Source organism: Bombus bifarius, unplaced genomic scaffold (assembly GCF_011952205.1).
Source record: "Bombus bifarius isolate JDL3187 unplaced genomic scaffold, Bbif_JDL3187 scf7180000008161, whole genome shotgun sequence".
Taxonomy (NCBI): Eukaryota; Metazoa; Arthropoda; class Insecta; order Hymenoptera; family Apidae; genus Bombus; species Bombus bifarius.
The window spans coordinates 404,812-429,946 of record NW_022884483.1 but is presented as its reverse complement, the minus strand read 5'-3'; the positions used below and the strand labels follow the sequence as shown (position 1 = coordinate 429,946).

The 25,135-nt window shown below is 38.4% G+C and overlaps 1 protein-coding gene across 2 annotated transcripts in view; it reads right to left on the bottom strand.

Moving 5' to 3' along the window:
- LOC117208723 (von Hippel-Lindau disease tumor suppressor) overlaps positions 1–25,135 on the bottom strand; it is a 100,186-nt gene that overhangs the window by 35,344 nt on the left and 39,707 nt on the right. Inside the window, exon 1 of one of the 2 annotated variants that reach the window (XM_033450016.1) lies at positions 21,703–21,906. The exons of the other annotated variant lie outside the window; for it this stretch is intronic. The gene's annotated coding sequence lies outside the window, so the exon portion shown is untranslated. Of the gene's footprint in view, positions 1–21,702; positions 21,907–25,135 lie in introns of those variants that run through there. 2 annotated transcript variants of the gene reach the window in all.

Genomic DNA, 25,135 nt, shown 5'->3' with positions numbered 1-25,135 from the left:
GACTAGTTTTGCATACAACAGTTGTTTTTGTCGAACGAGATTTGAACGTGCCGCGATTTTTATAATGTAATTTTACGTCATAACAATGCACTAGCTCACGCCTCAATATCTGTTCGCAACTTTTAGCCAGAAATACAACAAACCTTCAGGCACCGCACTCATCGATTAAAACAACCGCTGCGGGATACGTTGATTATATACATCGATTTCGATCGATTCAGGCGATAAAGCAAAATTCGCAGAAAATATTTAACGCCACCGCAAAAACTGTGTCTTTTACACTGTTTTGAAGCATAGAAAATACATTGGCAAAAGTTTATTGTAGACAATGGAGGTTGCTTCGAAGGTGAAAAAATAGAAATTGATGAACAGATGAATGGTATGTGCTTTATTTGCCACTCAAACAGCTGTTAAAAAATCGTAATGCATGCAGTTAACCAACTTTATTCCGTAAAAAAAAAAAAAAGAGAAGCAACGATCCATCGGAATTGAAAAGTTTTACGAGCCACTATGTCGCAAAAAGGGAGAATCGGAAGTCAAACGAGAACAGTGACCGGAAGCCAATCGAGAACAACGTCCGGAAGTATCCCTCGAGATCGAGACGCGATTCGCGGATTTACGAGCTGTTTCAGCCGAGCGACAGTTATTCAGAGATTTTTAAGCCGTGCTCACGATTCGAGCACGTACGAGATCGAATCGAAACTCGTTGGTGTATCGCGAGACAACGATGTACGCCGATATAAAACGATGATCCTGCTCGCTACTACATCGTTCCTACAACCTCGACACTTCTCCCATTTAAGCGATGTTTACGCGCAAATATTGAAAATGGAACACGAAGTCGAGTGGCGGAATTAAAACGAGTTTTCAACGTCGCCAAGCTCAAATATGTCTACGTGCCTGTGTATATGTTTGCTCGAGGGTGGTTGTGTACCGCACCCTGCGACTTCGTTCTGTACAGTTACAGGAAAACAACCATCGACCTGATAGAATCGATCTCGGGGGAAGCGCAATCGATTTCGTTGCTCAAAGAAAGGCTCGACGATCGGGAAAATAAAACTTCCACGGAATAGAAATCTTGTTGAAGGAGGATAAGATAGGAGGTAAATAAAAAAGATGGTTTTTTTTAAACGTTCAACGATCCTGCGTTAGTTTCCATACGAGTTTCTCCAGCGTTAAAAAATTCCTTACGTCTGAGGAAAGACTCGTTAACCTGACGTGACTCAGGTGAGAAGACGTGAAGACTCGTTAACGTGATTTAGATTGCCCATCTTTTAGATATATATATTTTTAGATATAATAATTTCTTCGATTAAAGCGCCTTTTCATTTTAGTTCAAACTAAATTATATCATATTTACTCTTTTTAAGGAGTAAAAATTCTCTTCTAAAATCTCTATCGTCCTAATGGAAATTGATTTTGACCGTATCGATTTTTATAATAATTCCATGATTAGAAGAATTTTTCATTAAGGGATGGTCGATCAGTAGGATAAAGAAAAACTTTATGTTACTATAGCAACGCTCAAATACAATTGAGCTCGTGCAGAAAACTGAATAGGAGGATTTGTCGTCACAATAAACTGAATTAGAACCGACCGCTATAACTTAACTGCTTCTCTTGCACGCGTGAGTATTATAATATGATATATATTATATCTGACTAATATGATATATATGATATATATCTAATATGATATATATTATATCTGACTAATCCGAAACATAAATGTAATTTCGAAAGCAAAGACATTAATCGCCTATAGTCTATCAAAATTCATAGTTTCAATATTCTATCGAAATCTCCCTGTTAAATGAAGTTTTTACGTCTCGTTTAAACAAAATATTATTAAAGAATATGAGAACGAAGATATTTTTAAAGACAGTTGAACTTGAAGTCTACAACTCTTCTATAAAAGTTGGAAATTAACGTTAACAGAAGCTGTTCCGTACTGAGACGCAAACGTAATCACACAAAACTATCAGAGAACAATCGATGAAATCACTGAGCCTCGTCAGTTTGTATGTACATTTAGCTGACAACAATGGCCTTCCTTGCAAGAGGCATTGTGGCATAGTCTTCGGAACGTATTCTGCTGGCAACTAGGAGGTATTTAGTGGCGGATCCGAGGCAGATGGAACGCAATCAACGGAACGAGAACAGTCGGCTGAATTATTTTAAGTAGCGAAACGCTTATGACTCGAACGCGTTCATGCATATTCAGCTGTGCCGGAGAAGCCGGATTATGCGAAGACTATGCCGAGTCTTGCACTTCTGATTACTCAATACGAACCAGGAAATTCAGTTTCGAAATCGAAACGGCGCAGCGCGAGATATCTTCCAATTGTACATGTTCGTTTCTCCGCCAGACTTCCGCATGATACAAGCATTGGATAATTTAAATAAGCATATTAACAGTATGCGGAATATAATAATTTTCATCTCTCTGTGTGTAAAAGTTTCGGTCTTCAAATGTTTGAAAAATCGAATTTCTAAACTTTCGGATTTTGTTCTTAGAAATTGAGCAAATGGTATATTTGACCTCAAACGCGGTAAAAAATCCTCTTACAAAAGTATGTACAAAATCAAACATTCTTTTTGCAGATGGTTGGTCGATCACTTGGAGCATAATGTAATATGCTACTTTTTTTCATATTCGTTAATTTTTAAAATAGCTACATGGCCTTGAAAAGATCAACCTCACAAAATTCTCGAAAACTAAAATTATTGTTTGTTTAATGTAACTAAATCACAATGTGATTAAAAGTGTACCAAACGCGTTTTTGAATCGTGTAAAATTTCATTTTGATATCTCTGATATTTCTGGAATTATACCTTACGAACACTTTCCATTTTCAGCGTTCATTTAAAAATTTGTGCAGTTAGGTGCAGTTTGTCTTGTTGCATTGCAAAAGTAACCGCTTTACCTTCAACGAAAAAGAAAAATTAGCTGCTACTGGAGTAGTTAGAGGGATGAGAAAGGGTACAAAAGCGGCTTTTTCTTTGCGGAGACGATTTACGTGTACTTATGCATACTTTTCTCTTGCGACTTTATTTTTTATATGAGCTAAGACGAATTGACACAACTATATAAAGAAGTACAAGTTAATAAGTTTGTAAAATAAAATGAAATAAAAAGATAAAGATGCCGCTGTTTAAATTGTTAAAATAGTTCAGAAGAATAAGCCGAAATAATTTAATATCTGTTAAAATTAGTAAAAATAGATTTCTTAAATAGTTTTGAAATAACATAAATAAAGATTTTACAACTGATTTTTAAACTTCATATAATATCAACTAGACGTTCGTACGATTTCCCTATATTCTCCAATAACTTATTTATAAATATGGTTCAGAAATAAGTGTCTTTTCTACTATTCTGTATCAACAAGACCACAAATATACGTCCGAAATCGAATGAGCTTGCGGTGTGCGGAAGCGAGCGGTTACGGTAACGAACACGCGACAACCGAATAACCAAACGTAAAGTGGCCGACCTTTATATTTATTTTTATCGTGGATCCGATCTCTGGCTGTCCTCGTACAGGCTCCGTCCGCTCTGCATTACCTGAAATTATAGAGGACTAGGAAAAGGAAAAAGAAATAACGTCCTCAATACGAATTTATTCGCGAAACTCGTAACTCCGTGTGACGCTAATAAGAAAAATAAAGCAAGAATACAGAAGCAAAGAGAAAGATAGTTTCGGCTTAGATTGCGATTCAGAGGATTGTTCGTCCGTGGTTATCGCCTCACTCGCACATACACGCTCACTCGACGTCGCTTGTTACACCCTCGTCACGTTATCGTATGATCGGAGACTACAATATCTTACGAGTTTACTACATGAACTGGCGATTTCGGTTCGCGGCCAGTCGCTTCTTCGCTAACCGAGATTTACAACCGCCGAACGAAGCTCTACACTGTGTTACAGATTTCTATTATCTTATCCTATATATCCGTCACACATGCGCGAGACATGTACGAAACGTGAGCGAACGTAACGGGTGACTCGTAAATTTGCGCTGCCAATCTTTTCTTGCCTACTTGCTTTGCTGAACTGCTTGACACGTTGGCGCTGGCGTGCACGTGTTAATCAACAATGCAAGCTCTTCGGAGGATCGCCATCTCCAAATGTTCCGGACTCGACCCGCAACAAAATTGCAGCATCCTTTGTCGCCGAGTCTGCATATTCTTAGACGAGCGCACCGAGGAGGATGGGACGGACGATGGTCCTATCGTCCATCGGGCTACTACTCGAGACACACGTGCAAAACTGCGCTTGCACTGATTCTATCGAAGATGGGAAGTAAAAAGATGGCAAAGTAAAAGATACATATATGATTTCGATGGGAAAATAGTTTTTACCGCGTTTGAGGGTGAAATATCCTATTGTACGTGGAACCGCCGCCAGGCTGATTACAAGTTACAGAACGTGGAAGCCGGGTGGTCGAACGTAGCAGCGTACATCGTCGAAAGTTTTGTTAATTTATCATCGTCCAGAAAATCGTTCGATCCTTTCAAATGGTATTTGCTGTTGACTAGGAAAGATAAATGGAATCGAAATAATATGGAATTTATTCGAATATTTGATACATACAATTGGACTTAAGCAATTAGTATGTGTACACGTAAGTACTGTAACGTTATACAGTAGCATGTAAATACTTTCTGCAGCCACTATATATTCATAGAATTTCGAAGTAATATATATGAAAATATGAAATCTTCCTTCTCGAATACGTCTAAAAGGACGCTTAATAGCAGTTGAATCTGTCTGCCTAATAAGTAGACCAAACTAATCCAAGACCGCAGACGGAATTTCTAAATCACGTTGAAACAATGAAACCGTCGCGATGCCAAATATTTGCCCCTTGGCGGAGACTTTGGAATTCACAAGTCGAAGAAAAAAGGAAAAGAGAAAAAAGAAAGGAAGATTGGAAAGCAAGAGGAAAAGGATGGGAAATTAAACAGTAAATAATTCAAGAAGCTCTTAATGATTCTCTTTTTCGCTGGAGGGCGCAGTGAACTTCCACAGGGACGGGGAAAAGAGAAGAAAGAAAGAGTGCGACGGGGAGAAGACCGCAGAAACGGGTGGTAAGGGGAAGAGAATAAAATGTACTCGGTCCCAATGTGTCCTTTTATTTGAACTTGCTGGGAGATGGTAGCATGGAATAGTTGGGGAGGGGGTGTGTGTGTAGAGAAAGACAGCAGGGGCTTGGAACCACTGAAAATTCCGGAATAGACACTCAGTGAAGTACTTGACTCGATTATGAAAATGTACTTTGCCCGCTCTCTGCTCTCTTTCTCACGACCCTCTCTTCTCGTATTCCACAATTTCAACCTCTCTTTGATCGCCGCATAAATGTCGTGAATCCAACGCTGGATGCGCCCGCCCATACGATTAGTCGCCGTTGAATTAATTTACTTTTGCCTAGCGACGAATATATAATATTACGCGCGAATAGGTTGATCAATTTGGTTAATTAATTAAGAAAACGATGCATGTGTATACTTCGACGAAAGGGGGTTAAAGGGAGTTTTGTAGCATTAAAATACTCGAAGTTCCCGGAAAGGATGATTTCCGTGTTACCAAATATAGTAATGAACCCATTTAGTATATCCTTCGAAACTACTTAGATTATTTACTTAGATTATGATTTACATTAATAGAATTCAAATAACACACATACACAATAAATTCCTTTAGTTTTGAATAAAAGATATACATACGTATGTATGTCAAGTTATAAAATAGCAATATCTCCCTTGGATTTTTAACAATATCAGACAACAGATTTGAACAGGAAATATCAAATAACGAAATTACAAGGTAGTATTATTAAATATCCGAGTGTCTCGGTGCACTTTAAGTTTCCCAAGCCAGACAAAAAAAAATTAATCCAGACTTCCAGCAGACCGCTACTCCACTTGGCTCTACTCAAAACAAGTCGTCCAAAACTGCGGCGCAAAAAAAGGTCAATCGAATCACCATCAGCCTGCATAGTCACTCGAGAACTACTCAACGGAACAAAGAGCAAGCTGTCGAAGTAACTAAAGCAGGAGCATAGCGGAGGCAGAGCGCTGCCGTCGAAAATGCTTCGGGAAAGTTGTTCCGGCTGCTCACGTTACAGCTCGGCCTCAACATTATCATTTTCATTTACATCTCTGCCACCTTTTAGCTTTCCTCCGCTAGCCACCTTCGTTCTCTTTGCGTCTCCCCTATCTCTACACCGTTTCGTTCTTCCTCGTTGTTTTTTCCCCCTCTTTTTCCTTTTTTCCTTTTTTTCGGTAGTGTAGCATCTCGATACAAGAAGCAAAAGCAATGTAAGAGAGAACGAGAAAGAGGAAGAAGTGGAAAAGAAGGGGAAGAGGGTTGGTTCTCCCAGGAGAGCAGCAGGAAATTGCACGAAGCACTCGAGGCTGAGGCGAGAATCCAGCCGTACCCACGACGTCTTCGTCGTTTCACGTCGTTAGACGGTAAAAGTGCGACGAGAATCAGAAATGAGCAAGGGCACAAGCACGGCCCTCTTCACCGAACAAAATTATAACTGGTTTCGCTCGGGGATCTCTTGTTTAGCTTTTCTCGTCTGTTATCGATACCAGCCATCGGCCACTGCTCGATGCTATCGAAGGAAACCCGTGTTTTGTATTCGCCGGACGGTGTTCCAACGAGGAAATTACGGTGTTAGCTGATGTAATGGAGGTTTTTGCAGTTTAGATGGAATTTATATGATCTACTCTTCCGACAGGGACACTGTTGTTCCAGAGGAGTGTAGGTACTTTAGTAGAATTGGATTGTTTATGTCTTATGTACTTATTCTTGCCAAGAGTTTAAGCAAATTACCTTGAAATTTTAATAATTCGTAATAGCGATTTCCATGGTCAAATATTACTATTTAACGCTGTCGACTATAATCTACAGTCAAACGTGTGTATAATCGAATGCAATATTCCTATTACGTAAAAATTTGGAATTCGTGTATGAAACGTGTTTAATACTGAAGGTACGTAGGAAATTTAAATTTGAATAAGAAATTTGTTACACTGGTGGTTACGTCCACTGATAAATGTTACTGTTCGGTATTATTAACTATAAATTTTTTATCACACGCGATGACGCGGGTTATTACCGTTATTTCCCGTGTGCATCTTTTTGATTTAAATACTATCGAAGCTCTCGTGTTTTGTAGCTCGGGAGAGATAAATTTTGGATGGAACAATATCACAGAAATATCTTTTTAACTAGAATCTATAAACTTTTAATAACATAATTAAGCTTTGAAAATGCCTTTATCGTGTTATCTCTGCTAAAGTTTCGAAAACACGAAAGCTTCGATCGTAAATAGAAAAAAGAATCAGCACGCAAGATATCGTCGATAAAAGAACGTTAGCCGCGTTATCACATTCAATAAAAAAAGTCATTTGTGTAAACAAATCACACTAGGTGTTGCGTTAAACGGCGTAAAGGCACGTTAGAAGAAAACTGGGCAAACGATCGGTTCGCGTGTCTGTATAAACTCGGCTCGAACTACTGAACTGAAGAACTACGGCGTGACTCTATATGGGTCATTCTTCTTCCGGGTCAGACATCGTGCATCTCGAGTTCCACTCGCTTCTTTCTTTTGCTAACGTATCTGGCAAACGAAACGGCGGTCCACTTTTTCTTCCAAGACAGAATTTCACGTAACAATTTGCTCCAGGCGAAACACTCGAACAGCTTAAAACGAAAAGAAACCACGGATGGTCTCTCTCATTTGCCACGTAAAACAGTTTCTTTGCAATTAACTTGGTAAAAGGATACTTTGTTCTTGAAAAAGATACCTACTGCGACTGAGAACGTAAAAGTGTATAGCGATCAGCGTTCTTCGTATGTTTAAGAGCGTCCTGGTTTTCGGACAGCTGCTTTTGTTGTTTGAGTTGAGCGAGGAGTTAATACTGCTATGATCTTCGAATGTTTATACTTTAATTTCGCCCTCAACAAATAAACAAGATTTGTAATGTTCTAAGCAAGCGTTTAACAGGAAGTTGAAACGCGAAATGATGCATAATAATAATAAGACATTGTTTTCATATTTCGCACAAATTGAAGATTCTTTTAGCGTTAAAAGGATGTAACAGGATCAAAAATAAGGATAAGAACGAAACAAGCAATTAAAGGAAGGACAAGGTAGAAAAATACATAATAGAAGATACTGAAGCATAATTTTGACGATGAATGTAATAGTATGATGATGTGATATCGATTTACGACTGAAGATGTAACGTGACGTCAAGCTTTCATTAAATAAAAAAGTGTGATTAAAAAGTTGTCGTGTGCCAAACACGGGGGTACGATGATTAAAATTGTCGACTGTAGCGAGAGTTTCATTTAAAACTACGAACTACGACGATTAAAACTTGATGACTTCCATTAATGCAGCAAAACATTTGAAAGTAGGTGATCAATTTTTCGTGATGATAAAGTGCACTACTACCTATGTATTTTAAAACTGCATTCATTCCGCTCACCAATATTTCATTCGTTCATAAACACAGATCAATTAATAGTTCATGTCACCGTATAATCTGAACAAAAGTAATAACATAGAAGCGTAATACCATGCGACCCGCAACAAATTGGTATTTGATAAAGCCGGAAGATCATAAAAGGCCAAACATATTGGCAATGAATCAAAACGAAAGGATACTGTATAAATTCCTCGTTACCTATACTCGACAGTAAACGCGGGGTATCAACGTGTTTCATAAATGCATAAACTTCCAAAGAATCCCAACATGTGATCGATAACCCAGAGGCCAGAGGCGTTACGAAGAGAACAGCTGGAACAACGAGGACGATATTCATGAATTCCTCGTGCATAAGAATGCAGTTCAGCGAAAACTTTCGAGGGCGTTGATGTTATTAATAGTCGAGAGTTAACGATGCCAACGTTGGATCGCTCTCCCTTAATCGTTCCATCCAGCTGAAACTTCCGTCATTTCCGCCACGACAATTTCAAACCGGAAGAAACTTTTCAGCGTAAGCTGTACGAGATACATATTTGAAATTTTATAAACGAACACGTGCTCGGTGACTAATACGTCAAGTAGCAGAAGTAGGTTAAATGAGTGAAATTTGATAGAAACTTCTAATAATGAAAATAAAAAACAATAAATAAATAAATAAAATTGCTTGATAATAACGACAACGATGTGAACGATTTCGGTAACATTGTCAGTCATCGTCGTGCGCAAATACACTATAATATCTTGCAAAAATGAAACGTTATAGTGTAATATATCTCAATTGACTACGATTCCGGCAGAAAAATAATGTAAAATTTGCGTGACAATATCGCGTTAAAAGATAGAAATATTTTTCCGGGAAGAGTTGTCTACGGATATTATCGATCAGACAAATAACAAACTATCCTAAAGCAAAGGTTTCGAACGTAACAGAATATGTACAGAATTGCAGAGAATACAGAATGCAAACCGAATCAAGTAAGTAGACGTTTCCTGTAACGAGGCAGACCGAGGTCGGGTATTTCCTCGAAATCGGACGAAAGCCTGAGAAAATGTGAGATTGGGGAACGTAAGCTGAACGAAATGGCGTGTAGCGGATGTTTCTAGTGGTGAACTAAGGAAGACAAGATGCAAATACCTTTCGTGGCCACTGTGCATATTAGTAAATTGTTTGAATACATTTCTTGCTAAGAATATTGCTGGTGTGCGGATTCTTTAAAAAATAGAAATTTCTTTCCGAGAAGAGTCGGCTACGTACATTATCAATCACAAAAATAATAAATGCAAATACCTTCCGTGGCCACTGTGGATATTAGTAAATTATTTGAATATATCTCTTGCTAAGAATGCTCTAAAGAATATTGTTGGTACGTGGATTCTTTAAAAAATAGAAATTTCTTTCCGAGAAGAGTTGGCTACGTACATTATCAATCACAAAAATAAGAGACTACTCCATAAGCGGAAGATTCGAACGTAAGAGGATAGTACAGAATACAGAGTGCAAAGAGAGTCGAGTAAGTAGATGTTCCCAGTAACGAGTCAGACCGAGATCGGGTATTTCCCTGAAATCGAACAAAAATCTGAAGAAAGTCTAAGATTGAAGCGCGTAAGCTCGACAAAATAGCGTGTGGCGAATCTCTGTAAGGGCGAACCGCCCGAGACAAGAGAATTCGACAGTATGTCACGTCTTGATCCATGCAAAAGGCATCACGCTAGAGAGCGCGGGGGTGTCTTCGCGGCAAACACGATGGAACTCGGCTGGAATTCGGCAATAAGGTCTATCCGATCCAGCTGTCGACAGCTGACACGCGTGGCGAGGTTCCGGGTACAGAGTTGATGAAAAAAAAGCCCGGAGATTAGCTGGATTTACCGAGATCCTCCCCCCTCTTTCTCACTCTCTATTTTCCCCTCTTCATCCTACAAACTACGAGGGGGAAAAAAAGTTACTTCAATCCCCGCGAAAATCGATTCGTTCGACTGTATTTTTTTCGACTTCGAAAATTAGTTTCCCCTACAACAGTCGACTAGAAGCACGACCTCCGTGTCACCGGGGGTAAAAGCTGTTGGTTTTCAAATTAAATTCCACGGAAGCTGGTGATTATTAGCGACGAATCTGTTTTAAAGATTGTCTATGGCAGATAAACTAGCGTTATTTCGCTTTCGAACGATTTACGGCGCGTATTTAAATCAATAAAAGTGCGAGCGACAATGTACAGAACGTGATCAACGATAAGTAAAGACAAATCGTCATGTAACAAGAGAGGATTTGATCGTTTTGAAAAACATATGAGTTTTCTGAGTTTAAATATAATTGTATTAGAAACTCTAAGAGCCACGTCACCACTTAAGATGTACTTCGTTTCGAAAAAGAAGAAAAAGTCAAATAACATAAAGTTACTAGACTTTGTGATGTAAATTATTGTTTGTCTCTTTGTAAATTTATAATTTGTAATTTTCTAGTTGACATGAACATTTTACCATATTTTACATATCAAAATGTGTACTATTTTTTTAATTAGCTTTGCACTATCCATTTGGTCGAGAAGTTATTGCCAAGAGTAGTATCCTATCATTCCACAGACAAAATACACGATATCTGTTAAAATCGAAGAAATCAATGAAGAATTCTAATTGACCATAAAATTATCTTAATACATTCACTGATTAAGCTTAGTCTCATTGTTACCATTTTCGTGTCTTTAATTCCCAAAGAGAAAGTTTTTCAATCAGATGTAGTTCTCAGAATAAAACACAAGTAGTTAGAGATTAAAACAAGCCATCCTCCGTGCAAATGTGTAAAGTTTGAAACTTCTTGCAGCAGTTCCAACAACTGCTAATAAAAATAATCATTTAAAGTAATATTCTTTAAAAAGTTAACAGAAACCAAACTTACGAATCGAGTATAAAGCAAATCCAGCTTCTTGTTTTTCTTTCGACACCAAGCAGCTATTTGGCAAACTGAATTATCCAATGTTTGTTCGAAACGCGCGGAGCTAAATTTATTTTAATGTAATCCCGCGTGAACAACGCTCCGTCGGCTGTTTGTCTACCCGGTGCTTTCAGCGACATCATCGCCCGCATATCCACTTCGATATATATGTACCTCATTTTCATATCTAAATAGCGTAGAAACAGCGCACGTGTAACTGCTGTTTGCCACCAGTTAATCTACATCTAATTCATTAAGTTAGTTTTGCGTCAATCAGTCGCGCGTGATTTTATTATTAATTCGACTTCCCTCTCTACGTTTCTACTTTAAATTTCTACCAATTTCGACTAACTCCCCCAAGTATTCTGTGAAATATTTTCGTTCAAGTTAAGAGAAAATAAACAAGAATCAGTATCAATATACACTCCTCTATTTTCTACAAATAACTACAGTATATCTGTGCAAAGAATCCACAAGAACAATTCATACAATCGTAGCAAGAAGTTAGCAGGATGTTTGTAATTTTCCAATTATTTGCTTGGGCAATTACTCTATCCAATTTTATATTAAAAATATTTACTGACGTAAATTGACTATTCATGTCGATGATCATATCATGTATTATTTTCCTCATGTTCAAGTCTAGTCAGCCATTGTATTTTCCGTGATTAAAGGCCAGTGTTATGAAAAGTATTTACGCGTATCAGCATTATATTTATCATGGCATAAACATTAGATCTATGCCATTAATTAGGTCCAAGTATATTGAGTAGCACCTATTTCCAGGTGCTTACAAAAATTTGATATTATGAAAATAAAATGTACGTATATAGAATCCGATGAAAAAATGTTTCATTGAAAAGTAAACGTGCAAATAGTTTTTACCATAAGATAAAATTTCAAAACTTAGAATTGTGTCTAAACATCGTTCGAATTATTTTTATACGAATTTCTGTCATCACTACGGTTTCTGAACTACGTTGCATGTATGACGTTCGTATTACATTTCCGTTATGCAAATTCGGCTGCGTTTGTCCAAACAGGTGAGCAGCGATTTTCGAGCGATTTTCAGTCGCGTAAACCGTGCGGTTACACGTAATTCGTATATTTAATTAGCCGCGTCAGGCAACGGGAAGAAAAACGGACCAACCAAATATTTGCCGAGGGCAATTAGCCTTGAAGCTGATGGTGGCGCTCGCAAACGCGTTTCCGTTGCTTTAAACGGCCGAACTCCTCCGATTTCCGCGCGCGCGTTCAGTCGCGCGCCGCTGGTTTCGCTCCGCTCGCGCGCTTCCGCCGGTCAAAGCAGGAGGCGATGAACAAACCGTTCTAGAGGGTTCTTCCTCTCAAAGGATAAACTCTGTGCCTGAACGTATGTTACTTTGAGTCAGGACGTTTAGGAAGATCCGAGACTTAACTTTGTTTGGGGAACTACGAAATTTGAGGAACTATGATCGAGTAGGGGTGGAAGAAATGATATGCGAATAATAATGTTGAAATTTGGTAAAGTTAGAGAAAAGATATATCTTTGTATGCGTTGAGCATTAAATAAATTTTCTAAACGCGGTTTTCTTATATTTCTAAATAATAACGATTAAAATGAGTGGGATAAGCGAGTTATTTGAATTTCAGCCAAGTCGATTTTACGGTCAGTGAGGTTGAAGTAAATAAATAAATAAGAAAAATAGATAGTAATTTAAGTGATTGTTTAAGTATTTGCCCTTTTATTTGCTATTAATTGTTGTTTATGTATTTCTCGCCATTAAATAACGATAGCAGTAGAAATAGAAAGAAACGAAATAACAGAAGAACAATAGTATTTTAACGCAGAATAGCCGAGAATTTATGTACCTATAGCACGGACCGAAGTTTGATACTTCAAGACTGTTATGATCTACCTGAATCACCAGTTATAACCTCTACTCCAGTGATTTTACGTACCCGGCACTTCTCACGCATAGTTTCAAAAAGAATGTATAATTTAAAATTGAATCCTTTCCCATTGGAAAGCCCATTTCCAACTACTTCACGTCGCACGTATGAAACATGGAAAACGGTTCAACAGACATAAACCAAGATAGTGGAAAATACGTAGGTATTTGCACAATTTACTTCACTCATAAATGAGGTAATAATTTCTACTGAAATTACTGAACTTGTCAAATTTATTGCGCGATACTAGCGCAACTTTACACCAACTACGTCGGTATTAACTATTACTAACCACTTTCTTCAATTACTTATCGATTCTACCTTTTCGCTTCCTCAATATTCTAAGCTACTGAATTCTCCAGTGTAGAAAGAACCATATTTATTATTAACCATTGACCTAAAAGTTACCGCTGGAAAATAACCGATCGTCATAATGTTGGAATGTTCTTTTCCAATTTACTCTACGACTCCAAGAAGCATAATTCTCGATCGAACGAAATCATCCACGATATTATTGAGAATTTCTTGAGACGCGATTCACGTGCGCAGCATCGTCCTCGTTTTCCGAGCGCGCGCCTTCGAAACGAGAGAAACGTTGTAAACGGTCGAGGGAGATTCTCGAAAGGCTTTGGAGCATCGTGATCGCGCGCAGCTGTTGCAAACTTAAGAGTTTATCTGTTGAAAAGCCACGAAAGGACAGTGTCGAGTCCGCCTCGAGTCGTGCAACTGTATCCTCTATGCGTGCAAGAGCCACTTTGCAAGCTTGGCTATACACCAGGACAATTTTATAAGCGATTAAACTTCGACTTATCGGATATTGCACCGGCTCTGGCCAGTCGTTAACGAAAGATGCACTCTGCATCCGAATATGCAACCGGTGAAACTAATGCGCCCCTTCGGACTATATGCTGGCTTTCGAAAACAAGAAACCTCGTTTGTTCGAGCAGATATCGCACAGGACAATTCTGGAGGATAATATTTTAATTAATACGTAGACAGTGTGAAGTAATCATTGCAGCTTTCGTGTTAGAGGAAAGTCTAATTTGCTTCTTAAATATTGAAAATACCTTTTCACGGGAAGGTATTTTCAGAATAATTGTCGAATATTAAATTACGAATTAAATATATTACAGGATGACGATTCTTAAGAAATTTTGTTAATTTTGTGCAAACGTTAGGAGATTCGGGAATTTCAAGTATTTAGAATGCAGATCTCTTACATTTTCTAATATCTCTTGGTGGAAGATTCTTCGAGGGTAACGAAATGGAAACAAGAGCGTAAGAAGGTTAGTCGGCGTCCCTACCGCGGTAGAAACGCTAACTTCCACAATTTTACGTGGCCACTGCAGAGACGAAAGGAACACATAGACGAGAAGTTGTTGCATCTAAGTTAGAAAACTGACGACTCCAACTTCCAACGTGAACCGTCACTAAGGAACCAGCGAAAATACCAAACTCTTCTTCCGCTTCTAATTAAAACACACCCTTTTCTTCCCTCTGGTAAATGAGCGTTCGTAACGCGAACGTTGCGAACAATTAACAATAAATCCACGTAACGAACTCGGCCAAACGTTTAAACTTTTCCAATCGAGACCCAATTGTCGATAGAATTAAACGGTACTATTGATTACGTTTTCATTGCGTATTGAACGTTAAACTATTGATTACGCCGAGCCGTGATATTATTATTTCAACGATCAATTACCATCGCGAATCGAAACGATCGCTGTTGACGGGAAATCGGGATAGAAAGTTCGCTGATTCAAACAACGAGTTCTATTTAAAATGAAACAAAATCTCGACCATTTAAGGGTCCGTTCCGCGATTTAACGTAATTCAAGAATATAATGGCGCCGATTACACCTACGGGTCGGGGGTGGAGGGATGATTGGGGTGAGAATGCAGGATTATACAATGGTTTCGTAAAATCGCGCGCTTAATTAAATACAATTTCAATGTTTCAACGCGTGGCCCTTTCGCCTGGTCTAATACAAAATATATCATTTCAATTTATATGCAAATTAACGCGTGTGTTTTGATTATATCAGCCGGACGTTTATTACCGCGTCGCGCGACTGCAATTTGTACACCTTTTTCCCCTTTATTTTTCGTTCCCAAAATCATCCACCCTTCGCTGGACGGCTGTCTGTTTTTTCCCTTCTGCCCCTTCTTCCTTCCATTCCAACCGAGCTACCATCGATGCACCTCGTTCTCCCTGTCCGTTTAATAAATGTTAATTAGAGCGCTTTTTAATTACATTAATGGAGTCGACGATCCGAGAACCTCGCGGCGCGAGATCCAATCGCATGGACGAATTTTAATTTATACAATTATCAGCGAATTCCATCGATCGTGTCTGCTGCCTCCGATGGAACACAGATTTCCCTGTTTCTCTTTCAACTTTTTTCTTCTTCGCGTTTGTTATCTCCATATGGAGTGATCGTCAACTCGTCTGTATGCTTGTGCGTACGTTTGCATATGTTACGAAGTATATGTTATTATTCAAACGATTGAGCTGCCAGTAATACGTAATTGATAGTCAATGATGTTGTCAATAATACGTAGACTGGCAATATCTATACATTTACGGGAAATTGAAAAGTGTCAAAGAATGTACTGAAATATATAAAAGATCGAAAATAAACTATTGCTGTAATCACTAATAAAACAATTCTCTATCTAAATTTCATTTTCTTTTAATTATATTCGTCAAAAAATGAATTTGCATAAATATGTTCAAACTCAAAATGTGAAATTAATTTATCGCACTATATCTGATAGCATTTCAACGATACACCGTGAAAGTGATATAAATAGGGCGATGTATTTAAAAAATTAAAATTCTTGCAACTACAGCTACTAATATATCTTCGTGCATTCGTTCGAAGACAATTTTAAACGTATAATTCGCTTGCTCGAATCCACGAATCCCACGCGTATTTCCCTTTCTTTTCTTTATTCCATTCCTACTTTCGCTGCTTCAGTCTCCTTCGCAATTTCCAAAAGGGAGAGAAAGCGAAAGAAGTTGAAAAGCAGAGGAAGAAAGAGAATAAAAAGTGTACACGGTGATGGAAACCGGAGAGTCAGAGGCGACTGCGATTTTCCGCGAGACAGGCCAGCGCAGAGCGCAGACGAGAACCCTCGGCAACGCACGCAATTAAAAGCCGAGACAACGCTCGCTGCACACCCCGAGATGTTCATAAACACGCAGCACGCTGCTATTTGCGAAAGTTAATAAGCGTGTACAGGCATCGTAACGCGTGCTTACCGTTCCAAGCTATCTGGTTCCTGCGAGAACGGACACGACGCACGGTTTCGCCGCGCTTATTTCCCGCTTGCCCTTAGTCGACGCTCGGAATACAAATTTCAATATTGCAATAGACGTACGAGGCCTACGGAAGGATATTTGAGTCGAGCTAACAAGGAGATGGCAAAAACCGCGAAATCTCGAATGAGTTGTTTGTATGTGCTTTTGATGCTTTAGGCTGATGGTAAAAACAGTGAAATAAAGAATCGTTTTCGAGAGATTAATAAGTTTTTTCTATGTCTCTACATTTATAAATTCTTTTCATATTAATATTATGACCTTTTTAATATTAAATTCCTCCGATTTATTGTGATAAATTTTCGACTGCTTTCACAATCTTCCGGATGGTAATTGTTATAAAAACATTTAACATATAAGAAGTCACTGTGCCAAGAACATATTGGTTATCCGGAAAGTGTCTTTCTTTCGCAAACGTGTTTTTTACAACAATGCACCTTCATACAAACGTGAAACCAAGTCTGTGAAATGTCGTGTTTATCTCAACAGAACAAAATGGATCGTACGTAATTCGACAAAATAATATAAAACAAAAAACGTTGTGCATCTATTATTCCTCATAAAATTTCCTCATAAAGCGAAAGAAACTTTTCGGACATCCTAATAATTTATCGACTAATTTCTCGATAACAGCATCTGCAGTCAACTCATCTGAAATTTCGCAGTTCCTGCCATCTCCTTGCAAGTAATTTGCTTGTAATTCGACAAGTTCGCTTCCAACAATTTTTAATATATATTTGGTAACATCTATTCACGAAGGTTAGGTATTAGGTGGTTGAGTTGGTAATTTCTTCACGTGGATGACTCAACGGTGAGACAAGGGTGAAATCTGTGGTAAGAGGTGGACATTTACGGGTTCTGGGCGGTGAAACATGCTATAGCGGTTTAAATTACTAGCTATGACTTCATTTAGGGGTTTGCCTGATAAATTTTGATAATAACAGGGTGACTTTTTAGGGAATGTATATTTAGGGTACAAAGATACTGTGATAATAAAAAATCTACCCTAAATGCTAGTGGTTACACGAATATTGCTGATCGTTAAAAGATTTTCGAAAAAAAAAAATTGATACTCTTTCAACACCTTTCATATCTACCACGATTATCGTTAAATTGTTGCATAACGAATGTCATTTTATTCTGAAATGAAGGTTTTTAGAAGTAGGAATCGTGTAAATATCTTTTTAGCGATTGTATGTTGATCTCAGTTTTGTAAAAATTTGGCGATCTCATAGTTTCAAGGCAATTTCCTCGTGTTTCTATCGGCAAAAAGCGATGGTTGGAGAAGCACGATTTAGCATGTTGCAATTGGAAGGAAAGGATTGCATTATTAAACCTTATTAAAGTTAATATCGATTCAATTATATTAAATTAAATTATTTAAATAAGTTGAAAATTAAAAACGGAAATTGAATTAGAAAACGGGTAGATTGAATTTTTTGAACGAAATAAATACACAAATGAGCACAATCGTAGAATGTTTTATAATTTTAAAAGAATTGTTTTGTAATTTAAAAGAATTTAATTTTATTATTTTAATTAATAAAAAAAAATTACGACTACTTTAATTTCAACTTAAATCCTTCGATATTTCTACGGCCACCGGAACTAGTGGCGGTGGTTACGGGAGACCAGCCAGTTTATTCAAAGAATACAAAGAAAAAGTTAGCTATAAATCGAACGTAAGTCAAGCAGAATTGCCCGTCCAGTCTCTTTCCACCATTTGCCGAGCGAACTTTCCTCTTTGCGAAAGGTCAAGAGAACCGAGCGTTCCGAAAATGGAAATGGCGCGGAAACGCGAGTCGAGCGTGGCTCTAACAGCACGAAAATAAAAGCGTCGTGCTTTCGTGTTTCCCGGGATCGAAAGGTGAATTTATCGGCAGGAGCACGCGAGCTATGTACGCTTCAAGATCAAAGGGCGGATACGACTTAAGTGCTTTTTATCAAGGAGCTAGAAGCACAGTGGTGACAGATCGCTGTGACACGAGCAACCACGACGTCGATGTTCGATTCGTACGTCGTTGATCTCCGATCGCCTCGAAATCACAGGTCGTGGAAAACCACTTCGAGCTGTCGAATCCTTTCGAACGTGGGTTTTCGCGGTAACAGACACCAGAGACAAATACAACCCACAACGAAAATAAAAAATATTGTAAAAGCTAATGAAAGCGGTAAACTACTCGGCTAAAGATAGAAATAAGTTTTGACATGTATTCAGATCGTTGTATGCAATTTTGTTATAATTTTTCTGTCTTCTTTGATGCAGATTTCCAGAAAATAATAAAGTAAAAATACTAAGAAATATAGGATAGGGAATAAATTGTAAGATCATATAATTCGTACGTGAAAACATATTAATTAAATACAGGGTATTCAGGCGACTAGCTCTCTTAGTAAATAAATTCTCTTCGTAAACGGAAATGTTTGATAAAAATAGAAAAGGGCAAACGAACGAATAGATTTTTTAAAGCCACGGTTTCCACCTAATAGAAATATCACTTTAATGATAAATAATCATAATCTCTTACGTACTTGTTTCATAGAATAGCACAATTTCTAAATACAACAGGAGATTACGAGATCATGAACTGAAAATCGAAAAACGACGTTATTTCCAAACATTTGCGCCACTTACCTCGTACCACATTCATAACTGGAACCCCGTTTCATACACTCTGCAACTACTCGGCAAACAGTAAGTCCAAGCTTCCTCAAGAGAACAAATACAAGAACAAACCCTTAACCAAGTTAAAACCAACGTTTCACTCTCGCAACTCGGCAATGGTTTTTGGCGGCAAATTCCTCGTAGGCGCTTTTTGTTTGCTTCAATCAACGGTTACACGCGCCTGGCGAAGTTTCGTCGCAACTTCTGACCAGTGTATGTGTCTGTGCGTGTATTTGCTTCTTGAGAATGCGACATCCGGTTGTGAAACGCACGCCCAGGAACGTGCAAACAGGCGTTGCCGGCATGAGGCGCGAGTTTGCGTGCTCCTGCACGCGTTTGATGTTCGTCGTGGCGAAGTGGTTAATGGTAGTTAGGCGAACGTGAAGCAAGTAAATATGTCGAGAGTAGCGATCGCGGCTCGTTTGTGGGAAACGCGGAGGTGATAAATCGAAGATGAAGTAAATCTGCGAGCTTCTGATTTGCTTCGGTCGACGAATGAACCGCGGATTTTTTTGATTAAAGGAAAGTTGATAGTTAGTTGATAGTTAATGATTCGGTAATAATTGTACGAAAGAATTAAGTTAATATGTCGTGATTTGTAGTCACAGGTGGTTAATGTCGTATCCTAAACGTACCTCTTACGATTAAACAAGCCAGCTACAATTGTTGATGTCCAATTTGAGATGGAAAATTACATATGACATATATAGACTTTTTTTTTTATTTAGTTGTTTACATTCACAATTTGTCCGATTTGGACATTTGGTAGAATTTATATAGACGTGACAATATTTGGCTGTAGATGGTTTGAAAAATAATCTGAATTCTTCGATTCGACGCTGACGGAATTGCAGAGTTGAAGCGAGAAATAATGTAAGCCTCTAAAGCGAGAGGTTTTCAGTATGAATAAGAAATGTTGGTTTAAAGCTACATTTAGGATGGAATACTTTTCCATCTATAAAAGCTATTTTTTTATTCTTTCGCTATTTACACTATCTATATACCATTTAACTCGATCTGATAAAAAAAATTGCTTCTCTCAATTGAAAAATGCATAATTTTACATATAGTTACTGGTTAAGCCTTAAAACACGAGTTTCGAAAATTGTCAAGGAAAAACATCTCAGAATGAACAGGGACCATATGGAATCGTAAATTACGAACCATAAATTGATACCTGCAAATAAAATTCCACGTTCGTGAAGGATTAGACTAGTGACCCTCAACCGCTAATCGTCGACTCTCTCAACTTCGCCCTCCCTTTCATCTCCCTTTCTTTCCAAAAATACTCATTGAATGGGTTCCTGGAAAAGCGAAGCGGCGATTAATAAAAAGTGGCCGCGTGGTATGCACGATTTCCATCATACGAGTAATCGCCTCGTCAAAAATCTGCGGATTTTTCCCTGGAAATTCTGCTTAATTGCCCGTGGAGTCTCGCTGCTCGTGCTTCTTCCTTCGTCGTTTTTCTTTCTTTCTTTTTCCCTCGTTTCTTCGGTAAGGCCAGCAACGGAGGTCTCGCGAGCCTTTTCGGTGCATCTCGCCTTCATTTAGAAGCGGAGTCCCTGCAGGCAGATAGGCAGACCACGCACAAAGGCCGACGTCGTGTACACTCGACAGGCCGCTTTGGGGCGTCGAGTGTAATTGGCGAAATTAATTAACGGTCTATAAGCGAGTGGCCCGGCGTTATCTCGCCGGCACGTACACGTCGCGTCGTTGCCACCGGGGATCGAGGCCTAGATCCACGACGGGCCTAGATGATGTCCTTTCCCGGACGCATGCGGCAGGATCAGACGACGGGACGGTCTGTTGCTGAAAATTACGGCGATAGCTACGTCCACATACAGGAAATTCAACTTCGTCCACCGTGTCATACGCTAATTTAAGCGTGTATTATGACTCGGCCATTATGCCGGGCCACGAAGACGCTTAATCTTTCAGAGGATTTTAACTCGCACGATGTTTCCATGGGACACTTTGTACAAATGCGCTGATATGACTTTTGTAAATGGTGTTTTTCGTGGTAAATAAGGACGAATAATGCGGAAAATGAGTATAACTTGTTTGGTGGCTTTAACGCCAACTTCGAAATTGCAAAAGATGAAACTGGTAGCGAAACTTATCATTTTTCCTCGCGCAATAAACATCTTTGGCCATTAACTGTTGCTGCGAAGTCTTAATTATGTTATTCTGAAGTTTCTATTAAATTTACGCTGGATAGAACATAAATGTGAGCACCATTGTCTTTTCAGCTAAGACGTCTGAAATCACCTTTACCTCGTCATTTATTCGGTGAATCGAAAACTATCGTTGCATCGCATATGGCGTAAGTCTCCCCTAAAACTCACCTCCTCGCCATCCAATTTTGCCAACATCTGCCTTTCAACCAGACAATCTCATTTAGTAGCTCGCCTCTTCGTTCGATCAGCCCATTTTTTGCCCTCGATCGAGAAAATCCAGGGACACAAAAGTGGCAGGAACAAATTTCCCATCATCCATCTATACGCTGTATTCTGCTCTGGCATTGGCTCTCCACCGACAAGAACGAAATTTGAATTTGATAATACAGAAACAATCGCAATTGCGATTTGCATAGAATTTAATGGCAATAATGTGGAAAGGAGAGCGCATCTCAACGATTTTATTGAACTCGTCATTTTCTAATGACCGAAATTGTCCCAATTATTACGAATAATAACTAGCCCGCGACTTTTATGCAAATCCATATTTTTATAAACCTACCTACAAACAGATAGAATCTAAGTGAATGCTTACTATCATCCACTGAATATTACAATAAATACTATAATTCCGATATTTTGTGTACTTCCTATATATTATGTGCGTTTGTGTGCAATAAAAAAATGTCCTATTAACGCATAAAAATAACAATAACATATACCAGTAACATAATTAACCTCAATTCTGCGAAACACGTATTTCCACTAAACCAAACCGCTTGGTCGCAATCCACAGAAACTTCCGTCCAACTCCACTTCTCCGCAAACTGCCTTCACCGAGACTTTCCCCTATAACCGACCGATCAATCCGCTTCTATCCTTTCGGTTTTTGCCCCCTTCCCCTACAGTCCGTAAGAGAAACCCCTGGGGGATCGTCTAGCGTCCGCGAAAGACAAGCCCGACAAAATCGTTGTCGCGGGAGTCGCGTCGGCGTCGGAGCAAAGCTGGCAGAAGCCGCGGATATATCCGTGCGGTCGTTGGCCGGCCGCAAAACCGCGAACCGTAACTCAATTAATCCGGATTGATCCGTCGGTACACACGACCGGACGTTTCTGTGCGCCAGCATAAACAGCGTTGGCCGCGAGTCGTGCCGACACGTCCCTAGATCGATCAGAGAGCGTTCTCCTCGTCGACGACGATTATATCGCGGTCGTGATTATGTTCAAGACGGCCGCGTCACCAGAGAAATATCGTTGCCTAGGTAGTGACGAATGGAGAGCTAAGGGAACCCTCGAATTACGACAGGGCAAGGTGCTGCTGGTAGGGTTTATCGTGGCGATAGGTTTGATAAAGCGATCGATGAAAGAGTCGGATTAGGTAGATTAAATGGCATGAGGATATACAGGGGTTCGTGGAAGTGTTAGATCACTTGTAGACACTTTTTCAGGGTATATATATTTTTTTCTATATATATACACAATTTATATATATATATATATATATATATATATATATATATATATATATATATAGAATACGTATAATGGTATGTGTTATAGGGTACATTTTGAAATTTCATCAGCATGATTGCGAAATTCGATTAACGTGATTATATTGGTAAGGTTCGAGGGAGATCTGAAAATGTCCGTAGAAGCTACGAGATATTTCGTGCAAGAATATATATGCAAATATCGAAAAAAGTAAATAATCCTAATAATCTAACATAGCGTATTTATGTATCTGTGTAGAGAGCACGTATTGACCAACTGAGGATCAAGCGACACAATTTCTTTAAATTCAGCAAAATTCTAAAATCTATTCTAAATTCTAAACGAAAAAGCTATTTCGCGAATCCTTGGAACTCTCTCTCTCATAATCGCAGTAAAAGTTAAAGAACAAGATTAGCGTAAATTGATTGAAAAGAATTGAAAATGAAACGCGGTGTCATTGTTATATATAAAATATAACTAACTATGCTTCGACTCGTTGTAGCAGTAAAAGTAATATATAATTATAGCAATAAAAATCAAACACGAATTACGCTGGTAATCCACGAAATTACCATTCCTTTTCTTAGGATAATTGACCGGAATAAAAATCGCCGTGTGGCATGCATGGTCGATCAGTAGTTTATATTAACTTCTCGATATTATTCCAACGTAGAGGTATGTATTTAGCAGTTAGCTGTTTTTGACGAGTACTCTCGTCATGAAGAAATGGCAATATTTTCCATTCTGACGAGCCCTGTCAGTAATAAAATTCAAAAATAAAACAGTCATTTCAATCATAACTTAATTACAACTTGATTCTATTATAGCAGCCACACATACTCTGTGCTTGACGTGTATACTCGTCGTCGCTTACTTCTTACGACACATTTTAAGTGCGCACTTTTCAATGTTTTCAAAGAGGACGTAACAGCTAACTGGTTAAGAAAATAATTTTTTCCGCGTAAAACGAACGTTCTCCGCGATTCACGAGAACCCTCGTGTCTACGTAACATAGGCATGCCACATGGTTCGATGCATGAAAACGTGGCAAAAAAAAAAAAAAGAAAAAATGTTGGAAAAACGAACAAGCTGTGGTGGAAGAGGAGTGTATGGATTGCAGAAATTGTCGTGGCAGCTGATCGATAAAGAATAAAATAACGCGTGTGCGTCCAGAATGTACACCCGAGGAGTTCGCATGTGACGTGTAATAATTCTTCTCGGTCGACAAAATCGCGGAGAGAGTGAGCGTGTTACGAGGAAATACCGCAAGAAATACCTTAGATAAGAAGGTTGAAAGTATGTTCTCATTCTCGTCGCGTTTTATTTCTGTCGTTTTAAATTCTTCCCTCCTTTTTTCCCTTAACACATTTGCGGCCTCTAATTATAAGAAAGTTTCCACGATCGAGATAAAGATACAAATTTTAAAGTTTGCTTTCGAGCATCGTACTTTGTATCGCGTATTATTACGCTGCGAGTATTTATGCACTTTCATATTTTTCAGTAAATAATTGAAAAGATGGGATCTTGGTACGTGTAGTATTATAACTTTGTGCATCTCCGAATCTTTAACTTTCTTATAAATTCATAAACATCCACAATCTAACGAGTGATTAATAATTAACGATTAGTCTATTTGGCTATATTTTATTCATAATGAAGTATAATATGCTGGTAAACGACTGTTAACGTGCTAATATTGAAAATGTTATCAAAAAGATACGAAATGTTAATCGTTCAGAACGTAATACTTGTTTGAATCTAGTGACCATTGTCTGTGGATGATTGACCTATACTACTGCAGATCCACAAAAATTGAAGGTTTAATTTGTAAACGTATTTTTTATAACAGGCAATGTTTGTAATCGATCACTGAAAATAAACAGTCAGTTATTAATTGAAGTACTAATTGAAATTTAAATAACTGAAAAAAGGGAACCGAAATACAGTTTCAATTACATGTTGTGATAGCTCTCGATTTCAATCAAACCGATTTCAACCAATATTATATCTATTCTCTATATCTTTTATATACCTTTCGTGGTTTCATTTTATATTTAACTATGTATTCTATTTGCAACTTTACGATGAAGTATAATGAAATATAGTAGAAT